The sequence below is a fragment of the Tamandua tetradactyla genome, chromosome 7, assembly GCF_023851605.1.
Source record: "Tamandua tetradactyla isolate mTamTet1 chromosome 7, mTamTet1.pri, whole genome shotgun sequence".
NCBI classification, from domain to species: Eukaryota; Metazoa; Chordata; class Mammalia; order Pilosa; family Myrmecophagidae; genus Tamandua; species Tamandua tetradactyla.
Genome location: NC_135333.1, coordinates 166,175,808 through 166,201,987, shown reverse-complemented (window position 1 = coordinate 166,201,987; position 26,180 = coordinate 166,175,808). Strand labels below are relative to the sequence as shown.

The following is a 26,180-nucleotide window of genomic DNA, read 5'->3' as shown; positions in this document are numbered from 1 at the left end:
TTCCTGTTTCCTCTTCTCCCAGTCTCCTTAAGTCTGCTCAGTTACCACAGGTCTGCAGGGCTATTTTCAGGAATGTTCTAAGATCCAACCAACAGCCAGGTGGGCCCCAGTCTCTTCCTCAACCGAGCCCAGGGTACAGCAACCCTCACTGATTCTGTCCCTCTATAAAGGAGTCCTGTCTGTTTGCGGTGTTTGGCTTAAGCCAGTCTTGCCCAGGGTAAAAAACAACAGTAGGAAACCTTCACCCTAAGGTATGGAGGCTTAAGTCATTGGAAACAAGTGTCTCCAGTGAAACTAATATTCTCTCCTGTACCCATATCACCAATATGCCTGTTCCTTCCCTCCCCTCCCAGGTCTCCCCCTTGCCCAGAACCACTGGCTGTGATGCAGGAAAGCTGAGCAGAGAGCGCCCACCACAGGAGAACTGGGACTCAGACAGTCCTGTGTTGAACAACTCCCATTATCACTTGGGCTCGTCACTCAGTTTCCCCTTCTATAAAATGGGGAAGGGCAAATACCCTGGAGATTTACTTAAAGAATTAAATGAGACAACATATGTTTCAATTTGTTGAGATTCCTCTTAGGAAGGTAAAGCTGTCTTTGTTGGGAAAACACTTTGCCAAGTGCTGGAAGGAGAAGCCGAGAGTTCCTGGAGCCGGAGGTGGGCAGGACAACTCTGAGTGAGACAAAGGGAGGACTTTGTTTTCAGCTCCATGGAGGAAGCGGGGCCGGGAGGGGGCGGAAGCACAGCTCTCCAGAAGCGACTCCTCCCGAGATACGCCCCTCCCTACACCCAAAGTTTGAGTCAGGTTTGCCGAGCTCATGGAATACTTAAGTAAGTGCTGAGGAAAAGAGAGAAGAGCTTGAGTTCCGTCTCCAGGGAACTGTGGGGCAAAACCGAGATCGCCTCTCAGACTGAGCGGGGATGAGCGCTGGGAATGCAAGGACAGAGCACAGGGCAGCCCTCCTGGGGGGTGTTTTGGGCCATCAAAGACAGGGAAGGAGAGTTTGGGCCAAGTTTAACCAGATTTCTGAAGGGTAGGGGCTCCAGCTGACAACCTGGCTAAGCAGGTCAGAAATTGTAGGTGAGTATTCTTATTCCTTCTTTCATTCTCTCCTGGGTATTTCCTTCTCAATCATCTGACTCAGTTTATACATCACTTCCTTCAGAAGCCTTCTTGATTCCTCAAACGTGGGTCAGTGCCTTAACTCCAAGCCCTTCTCATGTATGTGCATTACAGGAGTTCTTATGCTGGGTTATAGTTGCTCATTGGGATGTCTAGTCTGCTAGAAGATCATACATCCCATGAGGTCAGAGCGCCTTGCATGTGGCAGACTCTCAAATAATCTTTGTTTGGCAAGTGATGATGTTGGGGATTGAATTGTGCACCCCAATTTGGACATGTTCTTGGTCTTCATTATAAAGAAGAGCTCTTCTAGATGTTTCTTCCATTAAGATGTGGCCCGCTGAATCAAGGTGGGCTCCAACCCAGGTTACTGGAGTCCTTTATAGGCAGAGGGAAAGTCAGACCAAGAGAGAGAGAAACCACAAGGAGCAGCTGGAAGCTGGCAGACAATGGAACCTGGAAGAAAAAGGAGGAGATGCTGCCATGTGCATTGGCCTATGACAAAAAAAGTTGAGGAACTCCAAAGATTGCCAGCCAACCAGAACATACGGGCCTCAGCAGGAAGCAAGCCATCTAGCCCCTGAAACGTGAGCCAATAAATTCCTGTTGTTAAACCAACCCATTGTATGGTGTTTGTTTTAGCAGCTGGGAAACTAAAACTGAAGGCACAGTTGACGAAGCATGTCTTTAGTGTCCTAGAAAACCCAAGTTCAGATCCTGACTGTGCTGTTTAGAAGCTGTGTCTCTTTGGGCACACTGCTTAACTTCTCTGGGCTTCACTCATCGTCTCTGAGGATAGAATGGAAGATGCAGGGTCTGTCCAAGGACCGAGTGTGAGCACTTGGAAGAAGTGGAACCCTGCCAGGTGGCCTTCAGTAGATGTTGGCTCCTCAACCACTCTCTGGTTTGACAGGTCTGTTTCATCTGCACGTGCCGACCAAGCCAAAGTCCTCGGCGCCTTCCAAACCTCCTACGTGGTCTCTGTCATGCATTTTCTCTCAGATCTTTTCAGCCCTCCCTCTGGCCCAGGCCATGTTCTAAGAGTGGCAAACTACAGCCTGCGGCTAGCCTGGACCTATGTTTGTACATCCTGGGAAGCTGAGAATGGCCCTAAATGATTGGGAAAACATCAAAATAAGACTCTTTCACAACACATGAACATTGTATGAAATTCAAATTTGGGGGGTTCATGAATAAGTCTTGGAAGGCAGCCCCGCCAGTTCATTTATGTACCTATGGCTGCTTTCACACTGAGGTGGTAGAGCTGAATGGTTGGAGGTCCCACAGAACTGAAGATGTTTACCATCTGGCCCTTTATTGAAAGTTCGTTGTAAGCTGTTCCCAAGGTCTGTGCGTCACTCCTCGTAAGTGTCAGGCAAGCTCAGGACCATTGAGGAACTTGAGGTGGGGAGAGGTTGCGTGGCGTGCCTCGGCTTAGCCAGCGATTACAAGCAGCCTTGAGGGCAGTGAAATCCCTACTGCCTCTAAAGTGGAAAGGTGATGGGACAGGAGACTGGGGACAACTACATACAACCTCGTATGCCATGATGGGACACTTGACCTTGCCGGTTCTCGACTGGGGGGAGTGACGTGATAAAAGTGAAATCTTAAGACAATAGTAATGACCTTGGAATTGAAGGAGGCACAGGGAGGTGGAAGAAAAAGTATAGAGGTTGAGAACCTGAACTCGGGAGTTCAGCATCCCAGGTTTGAATGCAACCAGCCACTTGTTAGCTGTGTGGCCTTGGAGAAGTTACTCAAGCTCTCTCTGTCTAATTTCCTTCTCTGTAAATCGGGTGGTGGTGGTGGGGGCATTACAAGAGAATCTGAATTTACCTTATGGGATTGTTGTAAGATTGGAATGGAAGCTTTTGTCTTATTAACGTGGCTTTGAGGTCAAAGCAGCCTCTTAATAGGCATTTGCTATGATGCAGCCTTTCATTCATCCCAACAAGACACTGCCGTTCCCTCTCAGTTCAAGTGCCACTCCCGCGGTGGGGAGATAGAGGGGCAGACAGATAAGATGCTGAGGCCTGATCCGGGCCTCAAGGAGTGCACAGTCCACTCGGGGAGACGGAGAGTGCACCAGGAAGTAAAGCCATGCTGGGAGTTTCCACCCCGGAATGCAATGCTGTGGCTCTTCAATGGAGCGGAGGGGAGGAAGCAGCAAATTCTGGTTCTACCGTCACTGGCCTGGGTTCTTACTCCTTCCTCAACACATCAGCATCCTGTGGCATCTGTCCTGTCCTCCTCTTCACAGGAACTTGTGCTGGCCCAAGTGGATGATACAATGCAGGCAGTTCTCCAGAGTGTTGGTGTGAGGCTGTGTCTACATGAGCATAAAGCACAAATCTGCCCGGGGTACAAGGCCCTGGGAGGCCCTGAGCAGGGGACTGGCGCAGCCACTTCTACCGGCCAAATCACAAAACACTAAATTCACAGGAGGAGCTAATGATCCTGAAAAAAAGCCTATCAATAAAGAGCCAGAGCAGTTAGGAATTTTGTCATATTATGTGCCACCATCTACTGCTTGCCTTGGGACATTTTTTACTTCCACTTTTGTTCATTTGTCATTTATAAGTGTGTGTGCATGTATGCATGTGTAGCTACACAGAGAAAAGACTGGAAAGAATCACCAGTGGCTTTCAGCTAGGGTAAGGATGGGGCAATTGGAGAAAGGGATGGGAAAAGAGGAACTGTTTATTAGTATCACCCAATTCTCTTTTCCCAAAGCACTCATTCCTGCCATTCTTCCTTGAGTACAGTATCTCAAGCATATGCTTATTTTAAAAGCCCCTCAAATGTGGTGGTTTGAAGCTGTATGTACCCTAGAAAAACATGCTCTTAATTCTAATTCTAATCCATTCCTGTGAGTGTGAACCCATTGTAAGCAGGACCATTGGATGAGGTTCCTTCAGTTAAGGCGTGGCCCAGACCAGTCAGGATGGGTCTAGATGCCATCACTGGAGTTCTTTATAAAGGAATGAACTCAGACAGACAGGAGACAGCCACTGAAGCAAGCAGCTGAGATCAATGAAACCTAGAAGAGAAGGGAGAAGCCAGCAGACTTTCCCGTGTAGCAGAGGAGCCAAGGATCACCAGCAGCCAGTTTTCAGGAGGAAAGCATCACCTTCATGATGCCTTGATTTGGACACTTTCCTGCTTCAAAACTGTAAGCAAATAAATTCCCATTGTTTAAGTGGAACCATTTCATGGTATTTGCTTAAGCAGCTTAGGAAATTAAAACACAAGTAATTTTGATATATGCCTGTCCCTTCCTCTCTTACCTTGTACCTGTTTTTATAGACACTAAAATATACCAAATGTTAACAGTAATTTTATCTGAGTGTTGGAGTTATACTTTAAAAAGGAATGTTTTCATCTTTTTGCCTTATTGATTCTGCTAAAGCTCTACCATGAATATGTCAACTAGTGTAATAATTGAGTGAGTTGGTTCTGGAACCAAACTACTTGGGTTTAAACCCAAATTGGCAGGTCACTCTGCCTCAGTGCTGTCATTTGTAAGAAGGAATAATAATAGCCATTTGAAAGTATTATTATGTACCCTAAAAAAGCGATGTTTTAATCCTGATCCGATCTTGTGGGAGCAGTCCTTTCTTTTAATCCTGATTCAACAATGTAGGTTGGAATGTGCTGATTAGATTATCTCCATGGAGATGTGATATGCCCAATGAACTTTTGATTAGAGGGAGATGTGACTCCATTCATTCCAGGTGGGTGATTAGTTTACTGGAATCCTTTAAAAGAGGAAACATTTTGGAGAGAAACTTCTGAGCTGACAGAAACAAGAGAAACACCAGAAAGGACAGAGCCTAGAGAAATGAGAGAAGCTTCAGAGCTGATAGAAACTTCACAGCAGAGCTGACACAGATGTGAACACGTGGAGAACAGAGACACGGATGTTGGGAGATGATTGGAGCCCAGCAGACGTTGCCATGAGATGTTAAGCAAGCCAGAACCTGGAGAGGCAGATGCCAGCCACGTGACTTCCCAGCTGACAAAGGTGTTCCTAACCCATGGACCTTCCTTGAATTAAGGTTACTTCTTGTTGGTGTCTGAATTTGGACATTTTCACTTCCTTAGAACTGTAAACTTGCAACTTATTAAATTCCCCTTTATAAAAGCCATTCCAGTTCCCATATACCATATTCTGGCAGCTAGCAAACCAGCATACCATCTAATAGGGTGATTGAGAGAAGTAAATGACCTAACACATAGTAATAAAGTTCTTAAGACAGTGCCTGTACACCTGATGCTCAAACAAGTTGGCCGCTATTATTTAAAAAAAAAGATGGAAAAATTAACAATATGCTTTTTAATGACAGAAAATTTTAAAATAAGAAATACAAGGCAGGAAAGAACTGAATTTTTGATGGTTGCATGTTTTTTAATATTATCAAAGCAGGATGGCAGTCCATGCTTATACTCTACCCGTTTGTAAAGTGGGACAGCAGTAGACTGCCTTATTCTCTGGTGAGGATGTGAAAGGGTCCTGTCAACTTAATGTGAAATTTAAAAGTGAGGAACGGTTGTTATTATTATTAAGAGTAAAATTAATGCAGCATTAAAGAAAGCCACATCCGTTGCTGGCAGGGCCGGCTGGTGGCAACAGGAAGGGCAGAGCTGGGCTTCCTCTCCTGTCTCATGGCCCCAGCACAGAAACCCCACCCAGGCTGGAGGAAGAAGATCGGCCTTGATAAAAGCATCCCAACTCCTCCCTTTTTGGTCAGACATGAAACGGAACAGCACTCTCTGCTTGGCATGTGCATTTCTCTTTTTTCTCTCCCAGTTCTTTTTTTTTTTTTTTTTTTTTGTATCTCTGTGCCATTATTTAGTTGCAAGTTACAGGCAACCTAATAACTCATACTTACTGAACACTTACTAGGTGCCAGACAGTTCTAACAGCACATCTAGTCTCTCCCTGATCTTCTAGGCCACTCTAGGAGGAAGTTCCTTTTTTGTTGTCTCATTTTACAGAGGAGGAAACTGAGGTACGGAGCGGTTAAGAAATGTGCCCAATCAGTTGGTGGTGGATTTAAGGTTCAACCCCCAACAGGCTGGCTGCAGATGCTTAATGCTCTCAGTCTCTAGGCTAGACTCCTTCAGACATGATGACACCCGAGACAGCTGGGGGAGAGCCAGCCTCAGGAAGCCCCCTACAGAGCAATCCCCCAAGCCCTCAAGAAACCGCAGAGGACTGGCTGGGACTGGATGCTGGGCCCGTATCTGCCAGCTGGCCAGCCCTGGGGCCCCGCTTTGGGCCCACCAGTCCCTGGGAAGCCGGGAGGGACATCCAGGCAGTCTGACCCCTGTGTCTGCCCTGCTCACCACGAGCCTGAACTGTCTCTTACGGAGCACAAGTTAGTCTTTAAGCCCTAAGTAAGGGATTTCCTGAAATAAGCCTGGAAGCAGGATGCTGGTATTCATAAAGACACATATTCAGAGTCTGCTTCCGCCCCATGCTTCTAGCAATTGGTGAGCATTACCACAAACCCTTCTGTGTCCAGAAGGGACTTGCCAGAGACCCTGTGCCTCAGGAAGGATGCCCCATCCTCATGGTGGAGTAGTTGAGATCATCTAATGCCAGGTGATGTCCACTGCTCTGACAGTTTCTGGGATCCGTTCCTCCAGGATTTTGGACAGCATGTGCCCCGAAGGTGGCCTTTCCTCTCACAGAGTATGATGTAACCCTCCAATCTTAAGCCTCAAATGGTTTGCAGATTTTCTGGGGTGATGATTTCCTGTGTTTTGAGATCCCAGGTGGAGAGAGCACTCTGCTTAAGAATTGTGAGCAGTGTTTGCATTGCAAGCCTCTTCTATCATTCAGGACATTCTCAGTGGCAAGGAACAGAAAACAGCCCAAGCTGACCTCAACAACAGAGAGGAGTTTGTTGGCTCCTGTAACTGAACAGCATCTGGATGGACTTCAGGCGGGAATGGATATGGTGAGTCCACCATGCCACAGAAGACCAAACTTTCTTTTTATCTCTTTTCTTTGCTTTCCATGATGTCAAGTTTATTTTAAGGCTGGCTCCCTTGGAGAAGCCTTGGGGAGTATGCTTCCTTGTTTACTTCCAGCAGGAAGAGGAAGTATCTTCCCCAAATTATCAAACAAAAGTCCTGGGCCTCCTCTGGTTGGATCGCTAACGTCCTGTGCGGCTCCTGGACTGATCGTGGCAATGGGGGATAGCTGCCTGACTGGTCTCTATCAGTCAGCACCCAGTCCGGGATGCCAGCACAATGTCTACCCTGGTACTCTGCTCCTTCTCTTCTGATGTGGCTCAGACTTTTTCTGGACTCATGAAAAATGCCATATATGATTCAATAAAGCAATATGGTACACAACAACTACATGCTTCTAGGTGTTCAAATAAAAAACCTTGGAATCCTTCTTGACCCCTTTGCTTCTCTCACCCCACCCCCATATCCAATCTGTCATCACATCTGATTAGCTCTACTCTGAAATCTATCCAGAACCTGGCCCCTTCTCACTTCATCCACCTTGCCACCCTGGTCCAATCTACCATCATCTTCCATCAGTATATTGCAGAGGCCTCCTCTCTTATCTGCAGAGCAGCTGGAGCAATCCTTTTAAATAGTAATTCATAACACATCATACCTCTGCTCAAAGCCTCCAGTGGCTTCCATTTCACTCTGAAGAAAAGCCAAAGTACATAACAGTGGCCTACAAAACCACATATGCATTAGCCTGTTACCTCTGTGATCCCACCTCCTACTATTCTCCCCCTGCTCAGTCAGCTTGGCTCCTCGTTGTATCCTCAAAATGCAGTGCATGCTCCTGCCTTATGGCCAGGAACACTCTTCTTCCCAACATTTGCTTGGCTCATACCTTCTGTTCAAAAGTGATGTTATTAGAATACTGCATGACCACCCAGTTAATCACTAAGTCCCTCACTCTTGCATGATTTTCATAACACTCACAATTACTCATTTATACATTTATCTCTCCCTAATGTAAAATTCCATACAAACAAGGTTATTCACTGCTGTTGCCCCAATATCTAGAGCAGCAAAGACATTCAATAGTTATTGAGAATGAGTGAATGCTTTTGAGAAAAATACACAACAGAGGAGATATGGCTGTGGTCATTGAATTAAGTATCTCAATTTAGACATGTTCTTTTTTTTTTTAAACTTTTAACTTATTTTTTTATACAGGCAGGCACTGGGAATCAAACCCAGGTCTCCAGCATGGCAGACGAGATTTCTCCTGCTGAGCCATTGTGGCCTACCCTAGACATGTTCTTAATCTTAATCTGCATTTGGGTGGGTATGAGCTCATTGTAAATAGGATCACTTGAAGATGTTATTTTTAGTTAAGGTATGGCCCAACTGAGTGAGGTTGGGTCTTAATCCAGATTACTAGAGGAATTTATAACAAGAAATTTAGACATAATAAGATAAAAGGCTACAGGGAGACTAGACCAGATAAACCCTGAAATGCAGAGGGGCAGCCCTTCCAAAACATTAGCACGTTCTATACCCCTGTCCCATATTATCTATAGTCCTTTCCAACATGAAAAAGTTAGAACGGCCATAACCCAAATACCCCCTAAAGAATGGAAGAAAGATCAAAGGTAATGGTGGAATTATACAGAGAAGGTCGAGTTTAACAAATGAATATGAGTGCTAAATCATATTGATATTTCTTTCAGTCTCCAATATCTTGGAGCAGCCAGAAGTAAAAACCTAGGATTGTGGAATTGTAATCCACACCAAACTCTGAAATCTGTTCTACAACTAATTGTTGCGCGGTGCTTTGAAATTTATTGCATTTATGTATATATGTTATTTAAAGAGAAGTAGAACCATAACAGAGAAGATAGGATTTAACAAGTGAGTATGACTGCTGAGTCATTATATTGATATTTCTGTTGGTCTCCAGTGTCTTGGAGAAGCTAGAAAAACAAAAAATGAAAAATCATGGAACTGTAACCCATACCAAACTTTAAAATCCGTTCTATAACTACTTGTTAAAATGTACGTGGAAATTTATTGCTTTTTTGAATATATGTTATATTTCACACACACACACACACACACACACACACACACAAAGGCTACAGGGAGAATCCAGAAGTCAGCAGGAATCCAGAAAAGAAAGAGAAGTACATAATCATGTGACACAAGGCAGGGATACAAACCAAGCTACCCCGAGGATAGCTGGCTGCCAGCAGAATGCTATGACTTTGGGGAGAAAGTGTTGCTTTGATGATGCCTTGATTTTGGATTTCTCCTAAATTCAAAACCATGAGCCAATATGTTCCCATTGTTTAAGCCAAACCATTATGTGGTATTTGTCATAGCAGCCTGACAAACTGACATAATGGCTAACAACAGACGTAAAAATATTCAACCTCTCCAATAAGCAAAGAAATAGAAATTAAAATACAGCCAAGACATCATTTTTGCTTATAAAATTGGCAAAGACAATCAAATAAAAAATCCAGTACTGCTGATAATATATGCTTAATATTTTCATGTATTATTGAGGACCAATCTCATTAATTCATTTAACAAATATTTATTAGGCAGCTATTATATGCAAAGTCTACTATATGTGGGGTAGATTAGGTTATCTGCAGTGTGGAGCTATGGTCGCATAAGAATATTGAAAATAGGCTTAAAGAAACCCTTGTCTGAGACCAGAATAGTTATTCCAATAATTTAGGGGTTGCACAGAAGGGTAGATTTTCATTCTCTTTTGACTTTAATCACTCAGAGATATTTATCAAACATGTACTAAGTGGGCAACATGAATAATCAAAACACCATACCATGCTTTCTGACCTTGGATAGCTAACAGTTCCACTGGAATCCTACACGCCTGTCAACCAAGCCTGGCCTCAGCTTCTCTTCCTGTGAATCCCCTTTGTTATTATTTTCCATATCAGGCTGGTGGAAATTCCCAGTGCCTAAAATAGTGCCTGGCACATAGTTGGCACCCAGTAAATTTTGGTGTTTTCCCCAGACCTACTCTACTTACAGGCTTCCCGTTTTGGCTGATGGCATGTTCATCTTTCATTTCTCAAGTCAGTAATGTAGAATCATCCTTGACTCCTTTCTTTCTCTCACACCCCACATCTAATTTGTCAGAAAATCCTGTAGATTCCACCTTCAAAATGAATCCAGAATTAGATGACAACTGTATTAGGGTTCTCCAGAGAAACAAAACTGATAGAAGACAGGTAGATAGGTCGATAGGTAGGTAGGTAGGTAGGTAGGTAGGTAGGTAGGTAGATAGACAGACAGACAGACAGACAGACAGACAGATAGATAGATAGATAGAAGAAATACTAAGAGATTAACTTTAGAATGGTTCAGGCAACTGGGAGAATTGGAAAGCCTGAATTTCAGAGGGCAGGCTAAAGTTGGGAACTCCAGTGAAAGTTTTAATGAATTCCCCTGGAGAAGCTGGCTGACTGAAATAGAGATAGAAGTTTTTCTTTCTGACTACTGAAATCATCAGATCTCCCTTTAGTTCTTCAACTGATTGGATGAGACTTCTTTCATTGCTGAAGGCACTCTCCTTTGTTGATTGCAGATGTGATCAGCTATAGGTACAATCAATGAACTAATGATTTAAAGCCACAAAGTACCCTCACAGTAGCAATCAGGCTAGTCTTACTTGACCAAACAACCTGACACCATAACCTAGCTAAGTTGATAATGTGAACTTAGCCATGACAACTTCTCACCCCTCCACTGCTACCACTCTGCTCCAAGCCACCAATCATCTTTCACCTGGTTACTGTAATAATAGTCTCCAAACCTGTCACCTGACTTCTTTTGCCCTTTACAATCTATTCGCCACACCTCCGCCAGGGAGTGCTGATTAAATACTAAGTCTGATCATGTGATTCCTCTGCTAAAGTGTGCTTACACTTCCTGGTGTCTTTCCATCTTGTTCAGAATCAACTCCTCAGTCTTTACAATGACCTTTAAGGCTCTTCTCCAGAAACACACCTAACCTTGTAGGATTCAAGGCCCCCTTTTAGTAGTGAATATTGCATAATACTTCTGTGATCTGTGTGATGGTTTGAAGTTGGTATATACCCCTAAAGTTACATTCTTAAATTTAATCCATTCCTATGGGTGTGGACCCATTGTGAGTAGGATCTTTTGGTTAGTAGGATCTTAAGATGTGACCCACCTCATTCAGGGTGGGTCTTCATCTTCCTACTGGACTCCTTAATAAGAGAAAGAAATTCAGACACACAGAAAGTCACAGAAGCTCAGAGAGAAAGCCCTGGGAGCAAGGAGCTGAAAGCAACGAAGCCCAGAAGAGAAGGGAAAGACCAGCAGCTCCTGCCATGTGCCTTGTCATCTCACAGAGGAGTTCAGGTATCGTCTTGACGATGCCTTGATGTGGACATGTTCATGTTCTCAGAACTATAAGCTTGTAAGCCAATAAGTCCCTTTGTTAAAAGCCAGTCCAATTCTGGTATATTTCATTTCAACAGTAAGCAGAATAAAACAATCCAGAAAAGAAATTTACAGATAACATAACCTCCCTTCACCCATAAATTTTTTAAATAAATCAATACAATGCCCTATCTAACATATAAAGCTTAAATAAAAGAAAGTTATCCATAATAAAATAATAGGTGTTTTAAAATGTAAATCGCTCAGGCACAATGGCACTAGAAGGCAAAATATCTCCATGAATTTTCAAAACACCCGCTATCTCACGATGCCACTCCATTGAAAACCGCTGACCGCCACATGTGGTGTCCCTTCTGCTTTCTGACCTCATTGCCAACCACCCTGCACTTATTCACTCTGTCCCAGCCGCACTTGGCTTCCCTGCTGTTCCTGTATTAAGCAAGACATGCTCTAGCCTGGGGTCTCTGCAACTGAACTCTTCCATCAGTGACCCACGTGGGTGACTCCTCCATTCCTTCCGTCAGTGTCCTTTTGTCAGTGAGGCCATCGCTTACCATGTTCTTTTATTACCCCTCCCTGCTTATTTTACTCCATACCACTTACCATGCATCTGACAGACCAGATATTTTATTTCTATTATTTTGTCTTTGTTAGCTACATGTGGTCATGGCTTTTGCCTGTTTTGCTCTCAGCTGTATCCCCACTATCTAAATGGGTGACTGGCACAGAGTAGGTGTTCAAGAAATGCAGTTGATTCTCATTATGGATTCCATATCTGTGAATTCATCTCTTCACTAAAATTTGTTTGTAACCCTGAAATTACTATTCATGGTGCTTTCATGCACAGGGCAGTGAAATTTGGAGTCATCTGATGCACTTGTTCTCAGGTGTGGCTGAACAAGCTGATGCTCTGGCCTCTTGTTTCAGCTCTCATACCGGAACAAATGTCTTCTTGGCCATATATTCAGTGCCATGTTTTTTTGAATTGTTGTAGACACGTTCTTCAGCCCCCAATTTGATACTTCACCTGGCTTCCTCCAACCTTGACATCATATCTGAGTTACAAATTTTATCTAACCCCTGAGTATTATAATATTATGACAGCTTCCTGGCAACACCCATCTTATCCTCCTTTATCCCCCTACCCTGTATCCCTCCCCTTCACCTTTCCAAACACTCCAAAGCATTGTCCACAAATGCTCTCCCTCTAATACATGTGTCAAAACCCTGTTCATCCTTTCACAGTAGATTCAGATGCCCCCTCCTCTCAATCCAGGAGCAGTTTTGTGTCCCTGAAATGATAATTATTTGGAACTTTTATGGCCCTCATCACATGCTTTGCTGTATAAAATCATTGTATGTTCACCTTATCCCTCCTGCCAGAGTTTAAATTGTTTAAGGGCAGAGAGTAAATCTTATTCATCTCTTGCTTCTCCCATGATACCTTGTAGATAGTCAACAAATATTCAATGAAACAATTTACATAAATCCTTGTATCAGTCAAGGTTCTCTAGAGAAACAGAACCAACAGGAGAGATCTGTAAATATGAGGTTTATAAAGGTGTGGCTCCAATGAAGGAGCTGGACGAACTCCACAGGTGAGTCTCACTGGCTGAAGAAGCAGGGAAAGAGTCTCTCTTCTCCTTTAAAAATCCCCAGCTGATTGGATTATCTCATTGTTGGGAGGCATGCCTTAATTGATCACAGATGTAATCAGCCACAGCTGCAATCAACTGACTGATGATTTAATAAACCAGTCTTCTGGTTCATCAACCAGTCACAGATCCTTGCAGTAGCTGTTAGGCCAGTGCTTGCCTGACCAGACAACTGGGCATCATCACCTGGCCAAGGTGACATCAGAACTTAACCATCACAATCCCTCAGTACAGTTCCAGGTACACAGTAAATGTACAATAAATGCTGGCTAGTAATACCAGTTCATTCACAAGGGAGTCATAGTTCAGGCCCTCCTGGATGAGAACTCTAATATGTCAGGTGAGCTAGATGAGCTTGGAGGACTCTGATAAATCCAGGTACTTCTCATTCTCTGTACCTCTTCCCATCTGTAGCAGGTGCCCCCAAGCCCCCTAAACCCATCCAAGTTCTCCTGCAGCTGGGGACAGGTCCTGGTACAGATGGACTGACAGCTTCCCATCCATGCACCTACATCTATCTTCTATGTCTGTCCCAGGAGTATGCTGGGCTTGTAAACATAAACCAGAGATGGGAGAGAGGGTATTTAATGCTCTTAGGGCCAACTCTCAATCCATGGGGATATGAGCTGTTGGAAAATGCTCCAGCTTCCCTGAATTCTGGAGGGACAGTTCTGGGGCATGTTCTGCATGTTTTCTCAGAAGGTCTCTGCTGAGATTGAGTCTCTGTTGCTTGCAACAGTAATCTGCTTTTGGATTTTCTCCCTTCCTTGACTTACTTCCCCCACTTCCTTACTTGTGTTTCCTGGGCTGGCTCTCCAAAACGACGTGCATGCAAGTTCTCCTTGTGGAGGAAGCCTCAACACTCAACAGTTCTGAAGAAATGGGTACACAGCTCCCTCAAATGGACAAAGTCCTAAATGTAACCCATACTGACCCGCCTTCCCCGTGGTCTCTCAGCACCAGCTCCCTGCAAACATACATGTCAATAATTGGACTGGGAAGGAGGGATGACGAATCATTGGATTATCTGCAGAGACAAAGACTTGGGGATTATATGTGGCATTTATACTAGGTTGGCCTCTATCCTTATAGCTCCCACCATTTAAAAATGAAGGCCTTTCTCTCACTCTCAGATGTGACCAAAATATAACCTTCTATAAGGAAACAGCCCTAACTCAAGGAGACCATCATAATATAAAGACAAAAAGCACTCGTGGTTTGGTGCCTGGGAAGCAGCTTCCTTGGTGCTCTTTAAGCTCATCAGAGGCTGCTATGTGTTCACCCATTCCCGTTTCCTCTTCTCACTGAGCACACAACTGACTTCCTTCCTTGCCCAGGCTCCCTTACATCAGGTGTGGTCATTACTGAGTTCTAGCCAGTGGAATGTGAGCAGAGCTGATGTGCATCACCCCAGGCCTGGCCATTGAAAAGCCTTCATGGATGGTCCTCCATGTCTTTACTGATCTGCTGCCTGGCAGCAAAGGACTCTGAGGCCATAGGGCATGGCAGAGCACAAGACGGTGGGAGCCCGGGCTCTGAACTGCTTGGTGGAAGATGCCTACACTAGAGTGATCGTGAGAAGAAATAACTTCTACTGGGTTAAGCTACTGAAATGTTGAAGTTTGTAATAGCACCTAATGTTATACCAACCAAGGCGGCTGTCTTCCCTGCCCCACTCAATGTAAAGTGATGGAGCAAATATGATAAAAGAATGATAAACACATGCAATGAGGTGAAGGAGCCATGAGGACATCATGTTGAGCAAAATAAGCCAGAAACAAAAGGGAAAATATTGTATGGTCTCTTTTAGAAAATACCTACAAGAAAATTGGGACCTAGAGTGTAAGCTCATATAGCAGTCACATTTATTCCTGAGCTTAAAGTGTTATTCTAAATTCTGAGACGCTATGCTATATGTGTATTACCTGGTATGGGAACTTTGGGTACCTGTGTGACACCTAAGACTCAGAGTTGGAGTTCTGCAGCTCTGAAAGTCAGTATTCCTACATACAGCAACTGTAAAAGAAGCTGAAAAAGAAATCAGGCTTCAATTAGAGATAAGAATGGAGTCAATCTGGTTGGAACTAAGGTATATCAGAATACAGGGTTAAGGATGATATTGCCTGTATTTTAGAACTTCACCTACTGTATGCGACTAAAGGAAGAGAGGCTCATTTTGTCTAAAACCTAAATTTTCTGTAGCATACAATCTAACTTAACCTGTCTGGCCAGTTCAGTTAAACAAATAAATACCTGGAGCCTAGAATTGAGAATGAGGTCATGCAATTCTATATAGTTTAATGTAATTCCAGAGTATATTAGACAGGTAAGCTTACCTATAATTATGCCTAAGAGTTACTTTCAGAGAACCTCTTTTATTGCTCAGATGTGGCCTCTCTCTCTCTAAGCTCAACTCTACAAATGAAATCATTACCCTTTCCCCTACATGGGATATAATGTCCAGGGGGGTAAGTCTCCCTGGCAATGTGGGATATGACTCCCAGGGATGAGCCTGGCCTTGACACTATGGGATTGACAATGCCTTCCTGACCAAAAGGGGGAAAAGAAATGTAACAAAATAAGGTATCTATGGCTAAGAGAATACAAATAGAGCCAAGAGACTACTCTGGAGGCTACTCTTATGCAAACTTCAGCGAGATATTACTAATTGCCATGGTATATCAATCCCCAACCAACAGTACTCCTGTAAACTGTAAAGACTATCCAGGGCTCTGTCTAAGACTTATAAAAGTTCCACTCGCTGAGTTCATTTTTCAGAAACTTAAAACCTCCAGATGGTTTCTAGTCTAGATAATTCCTGAAACTCAGAGGTACCAGTCTCTCCAAGAACATCAACCAGTTGTATCCCCTTCCCCATAAAGTCGATGCCCTTTTTCAACAATGAAAAAGTTAGAATGGTCATTGTCCAAATATCCCTAAAGATCAGGAGAAGGATGAAAGAAGGAGGAGTTCTAACAGAAAAGATAGGATTTGACAAATGAGTAGGACTACTGGATCATTATATTGATAGTTCTTTTCAGTCACCAGTATCTTAGAGTAACTAGAAGGAAATACCTGAAATTGTGGACCTATAACCCATACTATACTTTGAAATTTGTAATATTATATATATATATATATTTTATATATTTCAAAGTATTTGTTAAAATGTACTTTGAAATTTAACATTTTTTGTATATTTGTTACATTTCACAATAAGAAATGTTAAAAAAAAAAAAAGATGAACATGCTCATTTGGAAAGGAAGGAAGGAGAGGCACGCAGCGGTTGCTGACCTGTGGCAGTGATGAAGTCCCAGTGGGCAGACATTGTGCATTGACACTGTCCTGGGATGGAGGTATGTTTTTTGTTTTCTGTGGTCCCAGTCTGCTCTCTAGAAGATTCTTCTTTGTCTGCTATCCTCCATGGCCACCTATGAAGTGGAAGTTGGGAAGTCAGTTCCCTTTGAATGACTGAACAGCTTTTGAAACCCACTTCCTGTTTGTGCAAATTTTGGGATTCGAGGCTTAGTTAAGGCTCCAACAGTCAAAGGCTTTTTAAATCCAGGCTCATTTTTTCTTTGGCAATATAAGATTTAGGAAGCTTCTAATCTTTGCCTCCCATCAGTTCCCTGAGGAAAACATCGTGTTGTGATGGAAAAGACCATGCATCAGTCAGAAATCCTGTTTTTTTAGCTGAAGACAAGAACTGGAAGGGTTGTTTTCTTCAGGAAGGAATGTGTGTTGTTTGTGTGAGAAAAAAGGTAACAAGAGGGACAGACTATGGCAGAATCTGCTATATGTTCATCAAATCTATTTCCTCTTTTACCTGAAAACACAACTAGACTTGCAGTTATCAACAGTACATGTCTTAGTTCTGGCAAACAGAACGTGAACAGAAGATGTGCACTGTTTTCACCTCACACATTAAAAACATCCCATGCATGAGCCTCCTTTTTTTTCCTCATCTGCTGGCTGACAGAGAAGGACTCTGAGGCTCTAGGGTACGGGGAAGCTACCAGATTAAAGGAGTTTGGGTCCCTAAATCACCTACCAAACATTTGAAAGGGATTATATATGAATGAGAAATAAACATCCATTGGGTTAAGCCAATACAATTTTAGGATTTCTTTGTTACAGCAACTATCATTACCCTCATACAACCTACCTAAAGGTTTGTTAGCAGGACTGAATGAGCTAATATATGTAAAATGGTGTCTGGCACATAAATACTATTTAAGTGTTGGTCATTATTATTTGCTTGAAAACGGGAAAAAATCTGTCATGAACATTCTTCTTGGCAGAAAGTCTCAGCATCAGCATTAGCAGTGGACATCAGCATAGCTCAGGGTAACATTACAAGGTTTAATTTGAAAATCTTGGCATCTGGAAGAGCCAGGCCCTTATTATGGGCACATTAGGGTATTTAGAGTGTCAGTTCTGATCCGTCTCCAGAGCAAGCTCTAAATTCCATTCCTGTAGTGCTGGGTAATTTGAAAGCCAAAAATCTAATTACTTTAGAACCCCTTAAACAAATCCAGGACAATGTGTGTTATGTAAGTATCCAGGTAACTGAGAGCTTAGCTACAAAGAGCTAAAAGACAAGGTAGAGATTGTCAAAACAATTGCCTTCCACTGGAGCAGAAAATGGAGATCTGTTTCTACCCAGCCAAGGACAAGCACTGAACTGCAGAACCAGCTGAGTTTAGTTTCCTACCAACCTAAGATTCACACACACACACATATATACACACACATAGGTGAGGCACGCCATAATTTCTTAGACCATGTTCTAAAGGAAAAGTTAACTATCAACATTTCATTTCACAGTCTGAGACAAGCTTTTTAAAAGTAGAGCTTGCTATTTTACACTATAATTTGTAGCTCTGTGATATTCTGGGATGTTTCCTTTCACTCAGTTCCACAAATACTTATTAAAGGCCTATTATGTGCTTGGCTGCTTTTAGCATATTTGGTTCTGTGACATATCATGATGACAGAACGTATTATTATTTTTCATATACAAGATGTTTACAGGTGTCATAAGGAGGGCTGTGCCATGGAGATGAACAGATAGGGAACTATTACAGAGGGAGGCACTACTTACATAGGAACAGTGATGAAACTTGAAGCACAATGCTAAATTCCGGTGAGTTTATGAAACAATAGCAAAGTTTGAAGCAGAAATGTTATATTTTAGTTTGCTAATGCTGCCGGATGCAATATATCAGAAATGGGTCAGCTTTTATAAAGGGGGCTTATTAAATTACAAGTTTATAGTTCTAAGGCCATAAAAATGTCTAAACTAAGGCATCCAGAGAACGATACCTTGATTTCAGAAAGGCCAACCTGGGAAAGCACGTAGCTGGTGTCTGCTGGTCCCTTGGCTTCTGGTTTTAAACAGCTTCCCCAGGGGCATTTTCTTTCTGCATGTCCAAACGGCTCTTTCTGTGTTAGCTCTGAAGCTTTTTCCTAAAATGGTTCCTTCTTATAGGACTCCAGTAAGTGATTCACCTTGAATGGATAGAGACGGATCCCATGGAAACCACCTAATCAAAAGTTCCCACCCACAATTGGGTGGGTCACATCTCCATGGAAACAACTTAATAAAATGATTCCACCCAGCAATATTGAATCAGGATTAAAGAACATGGCATTTCTGGGGTACACAATAGTTTCAAACAAGCACAATTACTCTCAGTATTTAAAGTAGAAAAAAGCAGGAGCATCATCAGAGACCTGCTGTAAGTCTCATTATCACCTCTGACCTGGTTTATTTGCCTCCCTTTCTAACCAGGGTTCCACGGTCAGACACGACCACCACTTCACAATGATGTGGCCCTTTACTGGACATTCCACCATGCTTACCTTACCAACTCAAAGTCCTGGGTATCCTTCAAAGTCATTGTACTCTGCTCCTATCTGGTTTTCATAAATATAAGCGACACAGTCCTTAGGAATATAATGGAATGACCCACAGTTATTAGCCTTATTATATAACAAATTGTTACTAAACAATAAGAAAATGCAAATACTACAAAGCATTTATGGCAAATTTATAAAATAATTAATACAATTAGCCAATAAACACTTGGAAAAGTTTGACTTGATTAGCAATCGCATTAATACAAATTAACACAAAAATATTTTTCCCTATCAAAAGGAAAAAATTTAGAAGAGCTAATATAGAGGTATTATGAGGAAGTTCAGAAATGAGTGCTTTCATAAATGGCTGGAAAGAGTATACATCAGCACAAATTTTCTAGAGATCAATGTGGCTTTATAAAGCAAATTAATGTAAAATGTATATGTCTGTGATACAACCATTCTTCATCTAAGAATTTATTCCGGGAAATAGTCATGGATATGAGAAGTCTTTAGTTGGAAAGAGAGTCATTGCTCATTTGTTCAGTATTGTGAAAACTGGAAATCAACTTATCGTTCAATAATATGAGCTCCATTAATTAAATGATGCTATACCATTTTATAAAATACAAAGCAATGACTTAAGACAAGATTGTAGAAGGATATTTAGTGACCTGAAAGATGTGGATGGTATATTTTTAAGAGGAGGAGAAAGCAAATTTCAAAGAAATACACATGGTAGGGTCCTATTTGTGTGTGTGTGTGTGTAGTTGTGTGTGTGCTTCTAGATACACTCACATATGTATACCTTTATCCATTTTGTTATCCACATTCAGGAGACCCATTCTCCAAAGGTTAACCCCTTATCTCTGGGTGTTAGGACCAGGCCTATCTGGTCTGGCATTATCTAATTAAATCCTCACCACCACACTATGAGGTAAGGTATATTTTCTCCCTGTTTCCAAATGAGGATATATTTAAAAGGTCCTTCAGTACAGATAGTTTGAGAAGCTCTCTTCTAAGGCTGAGGCCTCAGAATCCTGGATCCACTGCCTCAACTGGCAAAGAAAGGAGGAAAGAGTGCTCTCAGGCCCGCGAGGGAGGCTTGGCCAGCTGGAGGTAGCAGAGGCAGCTGCTGAATCACCAGAAGTCACCTGACATCGCCTCCTGCAGGGGTGCTGGGAGAGGTGGTCTTGCTGCGTGCCTGGAAAGAAGAGGAAGGGATTCGGTGCACACGTCTTGTTGCCTGCGCTACCCTCGAGCTGCCCTTAATTCCCTCCTTTCCCTCATTGCCCACACAGTCTATAGGCTTTACAGTCGGCGCTGCCTGCACAGTCCAGCCCCAGCGCATTCACATCTCTTCTTCTCCACTTCTGCTGTCCTACATGAAGCCACCTCACTGGTTTCCCTCCGCCACTCAGCCCCACTTCTCCCCATGCTCCATCACCACCTCCTGGCTGACACCAGGGTGAAGTTTTTATTGTGGTTGAATGCCTCACGTCTTCCACGCAGTCCTGCAAGCTCTTTCCTCCTTTCTCAGCCGAGCCCGCGCAGCAGATCCAAGACTCTGAAGCTGAGGCCTTAGAACAGAGCTTCTCAGGCTACCTGCATGGAAGCATCTTTTAAATATGCATTTTTCAGTTTTTAATTCATTATTCCCTGATACTTTTGTAAAATGCAGTAAAAATTAATTACTGGGAACATTAATCATAAAAAGACAAATAAGGGATACAGACTGTGCAACAGGACTGGATACAAAAACTCAGAAATGGACAGCACAATACTACCTAACTGTAATGTAATTATGTTAAAACACTGAATGAAGCTGCATGTGAGAATGATAGAGGGAGGAGGGCTGGAGACATAAATGAAATCAGAAAGAAAGATAGATGTTAAAGATTGGGATGGTATAATCGAGGAATGCCTAGAGTGTATAATAATAGTGACTAAATGTACAATGTACAAATTTTAAAAATGTTTTTGCATGAGGAAGAACAAAGGAATGTCATTATTGCAGGGTGCTGGAAATAGATGGTAATTAATATTTTAAAATGTCACCTTATGTGTGAGACTAAGGCAAAAAATTTCTATTTGTTACAAAATTTATATTTTGACTAGTGCATTTCCTTATGTAGATAGTTTGATTGAACGCCATAAGTACTTGGACTCTCAGGTAGGACATGAGATTTTGCTGGTTTGTCCAGAGTGATGCCCCGATGAATCCCAGAGTGATTCGATCAGTGAGTGGAAAAGTATCTGCAAAGCCCCCTTCGGGGAGTGGTGAGAACGGGGAGAAATTCAACTTCCCCAAGTTGAATTCTTGATATTCTCACAAGCAGTGTGGACAACCAAAGCTATAGGCTAAGCCCCCAGTCTTGGGGTTTGTTCATATGAAACTTAACCCCGCAAAGGATAGGTCAAGTCTACTTAAAATTTAGGCCTAAGAGTCACCCCCAAGAGAACCTCTTTTGTTGCTCAGATGTGGCCTCTCTCTCCAGCCAACATGACAAGCAGTCTCACCACCCTACCCCTCTCTACGTGGGACATGACTCCCAGGGGTGTGGACCTTCCTGGCAACGTGGGACAGAGGTCCTGGAATGAGCAAAGACTCAGCATCAAGGGATTGAGAAAAACCCTAGAATGAGCTGAGACTCAGCATCAAGGGATTGAGAAAACCCTAGAATGGCTGAAACTGAACATCAAGGGATTGAGAAAACCTTCTCCACCAAAAGGGGAAGAGTGAAATGAGACAAAGTGTCAATGGCTGAGAGATTCCAAATAGAGTCAAGAGGTTATCCTGGAGGTTATTCTTATGCATCAAGTATATATCATCTTGTTATTCAAGATGTAATGGAAGGCTGGATGGAACTGCCTGAAAATGTAGAGCTGTGTTCCAGGAGCCATGTTTCTTGAGGATGATTGAATAATGATATAGCTATCACAATGTGACTGTGTGATTGTGAAAACCTTGTGTCTGATGCTCCTTTTGTCTACCTTGTCAACAAAGGAGTAGAACATATGGAATAAAAACAAATAATAGGGGGAACAAATACTAAAATAAATTTAGTTTGAAATGCTAGCGATCAATGAAAGGGAGGGGTTATGGGTATGGTAGATATAATCTTTTTTTTTTTCCTTTCCTGTATTTGTTTTATTTCTTTTTCTATTGTCTTTTTATTTCTTTTTCTGAATTAATGCAAATGTTCTAAGAAATGATGAATATGCAACTAAGTGATGATATTGTGAATTACTGATTATATATGTTGATGTTTTATTTGGTTTCTTAATTTTTTAATTAATAAATTTTATTTTTTTTTAAAAAAAAGAACATTGGAAAGGTAAAATCTCTATATATCTACCAGACATCAATACTTTTTATAAGGCCAAGGTAACTAAGCATATGAGTTACTGCAGCCAAAATGAGCAGAGTCATAAATGCAACAGAATAGAGAGTCCAGAAACAGACCCACACACATAAGGAAACCTGATCCCTACCTCACACCATTCAAAAAAATCAATTCCAGATGGAGTAAAGATTTAACAGTAAAACGGAAAATTTTAACAATTTCAGAAAAAATATGATAATACCTTTGTAAGCTTGGGATAGGGAAGGATTCTTAAGACACAAAACGGACTAATGATACAAGTAAAGATTCATAAAATCAACCACATTAAAATAAGAACAGATGTTAATCAAAAGATATCATAAAGAAAGCAAAAAAGACAAAAACTCAAAACATTTTAAACATATAGCGCTAACAAATACTTAGTTTGCAGAATTTATGAAGAACTCCTACCAAAAAAAGCAAAAACCCAAGGGAAAAATATTAAAAGACACAAACATGTGTTTCATAAAAAATAAATACAAACAGCAAATAAACATGAGAAAAATGCTCATCTTTCTTAGTAATCAAAGAAATTCAAATTAGGACCACAGTGAGAGTTCATCTTATATCAACCAGAAAGGCAAAAATTATGACGTTCTGGTGACAATTTAGATTAACCCAGAATTCTCATATACTATGAGTAAGAATGGAAAGTGGTCCAACCACTCTGGAAAATAATTTGGGTTGTCATATAAAGATAAAAATATAAATACTCTATTACCCACAATTTCTTCTCCTTGTACATATAAAAAAAGACAAATAAAATATAAACCCAATTCTATTTTTTTATTGTTAGATTCAAAGGACCTAAAATTATTCTGCCAAATTGCCATCAGACTCTTAATACCCACAATTTCTGTACTTAGACTGGTCACAAAGAGTTCACAAGCCAGCATGGCCTTTGGACCACATTTTGAATGGCACTGCTGTAGAAGATGCTGAAGCCATCAAGTGGAAGGAACCTTGGTCATAGGCATTTCCCGGCCCTACCCTCTGCCTGCTCCCCCAGCCCCTCACTCCCCCACCTGCACCCCACCCACCTCTGCCAGCCAACTGCCCTCAGCCCATGAAACAAATAAGAAATAAACCTTTGCTGTGTTAAATCACTGGGACTTTGAAGTCATTTGTTAGATAGTATATCCTGACTAGGATACAGGATTTGGGTGTAACTGGTGGTTGCCTATAACTGATAGGAAAACTGAGGAAAGACCACTCATTTCTCTTCCTCCTTTTACTGTCAAACTGCTTAAAAGGATAATTCATTCTCATTAAATTTACCCTCACTTCTGTCTCAGCTCATTATAATTTGTTTTCCACCTTATCACTGTATTGAAACTGCTCCTGCTAAGGGTGACACATATTGAGCGCCAACCACATACCAGTTCCAATGTCACCTTCTCTGTAAACACCTGGTGGACTCCCGCAGGCAATGGCAGTTGTTCCCACATCTGTGCTTCCATATGTCTTAGCTTTCCTGCTGCGAGAACATGCAATCGGTTGGTTTAAATAACGGAGGTTTATTGGGTCCGCTTCTGAGGCTAGGAGAAGTTCAAAATTGAGGTGTCGGCAAGGTGATACTTTCTCCTCAAAACAGTGGCACCCCAGGGCTGGTAGCTGGTGAGCTTTGGTCCTTGGCTCTTCTGACACATGGCAAAGCTCATGCCCGTGTGTTCTCCATTCTCCTCCGGATTCTGTTGACTTCCAGCTTCTCTCTGTGGCTCTCTCTATAAACGTCTGAATTCCATCCTGCTCACAAGGGCCTCCAGCAATCCAGATTAAAACCCACCCTGATTCGGTGGCCACACCTCAACTGGAGCAACGTCTTCAAGAGATCCCAATGCAATACACGCACTCCCACCAGAATGCGGATCCAGGCCAGGAACACCTCCAGAGCAGGCTGCATGATACAACCCACCACACACGCCCCTAATTTCATATTAAATTATATTAAACAAAAGAACAGGGACCATTCAGGTGGAATGAATGGATTCTGCACAATATGAGAGTCATCTAGGTTGATGCCAATCCCATTAACACACATGCCGGGAACCATGAGGACTGTTGGTGAAATGTCGTTTCCTTGCTTCCTGCCTCTCTCAAGGCCCTGCCCGATACCCCTTAGCAAATGTAGCCAGCACACTCGCCCTCACCTACTTCCTCATGAAGCACAGGCTTGAAACATCGTGATCTCCACTCCAAGTCCCATGCTAAACCCCAACCAGATTTCTTCCAGGACTGTGGTGCTCCTCCTGCTGAGAGTTGACAGGTGAACGACAGAAAAGACAATTTTCCTTGTTCTTTTGCTTGTTCGGATGTTGTTTTTAGAGTGAAATCATTCTGCTGAGGAGAGCAAAACAAGACCATGTGTTGTTCTTTTTAAAAAATATTCTTCTTGATAAAACAACAGGCAAACACAAACATTCTTACCATAAATACTCCACACACGGTGACACGCCGTGGCTCACAATAGCATCACATAGTGTATATTTATCACCATGATCCTTTTTTTAGAACATTCGCATCACTCCAGAATAAGAAATAAAAAGAAAAAACTCATCCAGCCCCTAGCCCTAACGCCTCCCTCTCATTGACCACTAGTATTTCCAGCTACCTAATTTATTTTGACCTTAAAACAAGACCATTTTAACACACCTCGGGGACACTCAGCAACCTGGGTGACCTTCTTTTGAAAAAAACAAAAGGGTGATTCCTCGAGCTGCTGCACTCATTCAGCAAGCACTTATTGTGCGCCAACTATGTGCCCGGCGGAGGGTCAGATGTTGAAGACACGGCAGTGAACAGCAGGCGCTATTTCTGCGCGCAAGGAGTCCAGACGAAGAGATGCCGTGTATCCTTAATGTATCTCAGGCAGATACGTATGAAAACGGCTTTTGTGGTTAATTCCCTGGTGGCAACAAGAACACGAAATTACCACAGGAAAAGTTAAGCTAAGGTTGCTGGGGTTGGTCAGGAACGGTTCTCTGAGGACGTGACGGGGTCTCAGGCCACGGAGAGCCAAAGAACATTCCAGATCAGGAGAGCCTGGGCGAGGGGACTTCCTACGAGTTGCACATAAAAGACCCCCGCGAAGGGCGGCGAGAGAGAACTCGGGAAGGAACGGAGTCTCTCCCGACGGCCTCCTGAGCGGCCCGGCCGGCGGTGCTCCCGGCTGCGGGGGAAGGAATGGCGGCCCCTCGCCCCGCGGGGGGCTGTTCTGTTCCGTCTTTTTCAAGAACCACGTCGACTGGGCCAGATCTCACGGACCCTCTTACCCCTCCGGGGTCTGGCCCAGGCCGCCTGGTGTCGTGTCTGACCAGGTGAAAACCGACAGAGCCGCTTCCGGCTGGAACCGTTTGAGAAAAACGCTGCGTGCGAGCGTCTGGGTGAGGGAACACGGGCCGCGCGCACGGCGTCAGTCGGCGCGGCCGCCGGAGCCGCGCGCGGTGCTCCCCACGGCACTAGGCAGCGAACAAGCCTCTGGAAGTCTGCTTTTGCGTCCCCTCCCCTCCAAAGCCAAACCGAAACAGCCCTCTACAGCCCAGCTATGCTCCGGGGAGCTCGGACTTCCCGAAGCAGTAGACTTGAGCGTCGGCTTCCCCGTCGGCCTCGGGCGGGCGGAGGGCAGGTGGGAGCAGGGCCGGGGGCGGCCTGGGAAAGGGCGACGGTGGGAAGTGACCCTCCCTCGTCAGGGACACGGGCCCACCCTGAGCCGGAAAGTGGC

The 26,180-nt window shown here is 43.1% G+C and overlaps 2 long non-coding RNA genes across 18 annotated transcripts in view; one reads left to right on the top strand and one right to left on the bottom strand.

The window, feature by feature from the left end:
- Positions 1–2,929: 2,929 nt before the first annotated feature.
- On the bottom strand, positions 2,930–25,904 carry LOC143642825 (uncharacterized). 15 transcript variants are annotated; one of them, XR_013155902.1, is made up of 9 exons: positions 25,732–25,904; positions 25,112–25,364; positions 23,839–24,799; positions 19,077–20,678; positions 18,558–18,722; positions 16,506–16,642; positions 14,145–15,238; positions 10,156–10,284; positions 2,930–9,067 (listed from the first exon to the last, which is right to left on the bottom strand). It is a non-coding gene; the product is annotated as an uncharacterized LOC143642825 (long non-coding RNA). The 15 variants fall into 15 exon arrangements; XR_013155908.1 differs by lacking the exons at positions 2,930–9,067; positions 10,156–10,284 and having other exon boundaries at positions 14,944–15,238; positions 19,077–19,160; positions 20,228–20,277; positions 20,524–20,678; positions 25,732–25,898; XR_013155909.1 differs by lacking the exons at positions 2,930–9,067; positions 10,156–10,284 and having other exon boundaries at positions 14,944–15,238; positions 19,077–19,160; positions 20,228–20,277; positions 20,538–20,678; positions 25,732–25,898.
- The window catches only part of LOC143642827 (uncharacterized), a 30,194-nt gene continuing 29,894 nt past the window's right edge, over positions 25,881–26,180 (top strand). For all 3 annotated transcript variants that reach the window (XR_013155916.1, XR_013155914.1, XR_013155915.1), the window contains exon 1: positions 25,881–26,084. This is a non-coding gene — a long non-coding RNA (uncharacterized LOC143642827). The remainder of the gene's footprint in view (positions 26,085–26,180) is intronic.